Raw genomic sequence first — 1,251 nt, 5'->3', positions numbered from 1 at the left:
GTTGTCAGATTTAAAACTGGCGAGAAAATAGCCACCAACGGATTGAAACTTCCAAAGACTAGGTGTCTTTTGAAACTGCAAATTTACTGGATCAGTGTAATAACAACGAGAAAAAGAAAATCTTGACAGCAACAACAACAACAACAACAACAACAACAACAACAACAACAAGAAAAAAAGGAAGAAGAAAAAGAAAAGAAAAAACTCTTGAAACAAGCTTCAGTTTTACAAACTGTATCAGTGTTGGTGACATTTTTTCATTAGCTCCCTCAATTTTGTCTGACTGACGAAAGTCTCTGTCTATAGAAAGGCCTATAATATGATTGTTCTAACGGTCTCATTCATCTGTCTATAGAAAGGCTAACAATATGACTGTTCTACGTGTCATATCATCTGTCTATAGAAAGGCCTATATGATAGTTCTAACAGTCTCATTCATCTGTCTATAGAAAGGTCTACATGATTGTTCTAACAGTCTCATTCATCTGTCTATAGAAAGGTCTATAATATGATTGTTCTAACAGTATCATTTATCTGTCTATAGAAAGGTCTATAATATGATTGTTCTAACAGTCTCATTTATCTGTCTATAGAAAGGCTTACAATATGATTGTTCTAACAGTCTCATTCATCTGTCTATAGAAAGGTCTACATAATTGTTCTAACAATCTCATTCATCTGTCTATAGAAAGGTCTACAACGGGTCATATCATCAAGAATCTAGCACAATTTTAATCTTATTCGAGGCTCTATTATCAAGTCACTTTAAACAGTTTCAGATCTCTGATTATCTTACTTAATCTCCAGTTGATAAGTCCACTCTGACCAGTCCGATCTTCCATCCGACCCAATTCGACGAGCTGATGTACGTTGGGTTGAATTTGTCGTAGATCATGCACTGTCATATTATGTTATAAAAATAAATTTGAAACACAAAAACACCAATTGAATTAGTTCCGAAGGAACTCTTCTTGTGATAGAAACAATAAAATAGATGAGGCAGCAGCAGAGAGCCTGCAATTACGTAGAGGGCTGAGCTTTGTGGCAGGTGGTCTTAGTTGGAAATCCCAGTAGGGGGGGCTCTCGCGGCCTAGAGGTTAAGGTGTTGGCCTCTCATTCAAAAGGTCCCGGGTTCGAATCCGGGTAGCGACCGAAAAATGTTCTAAATTTGTCTCCTTTCACTTAATTTCCTGCTCTCTAGCAACGTTCTGTCGTCTGCTTTCGTCTCCTCTTTCTGCCCCCACCCACTCA

Source organism: Aplysia californica, unplaced genomic scaffold (genome assembly GCF_000002075.1).
Source record: "Aplysia californica isolate F4 #8 unplaced genomic scaffold, AplCal3.0 scaffold00057, whole genome shotgun sequence".
Taxonomy (NCBI): domain Eukaryota; kingdom Metazoa; phylum Mollusca; class Gastropoda; order Aplysiida; family Aplysiidae; genus Aplysia; species Aplysia californica.
The sequence above is the reverse complement of the archived record's forward strand: the minus strand, read 5'-3'. Positions refer to the sequence as shown.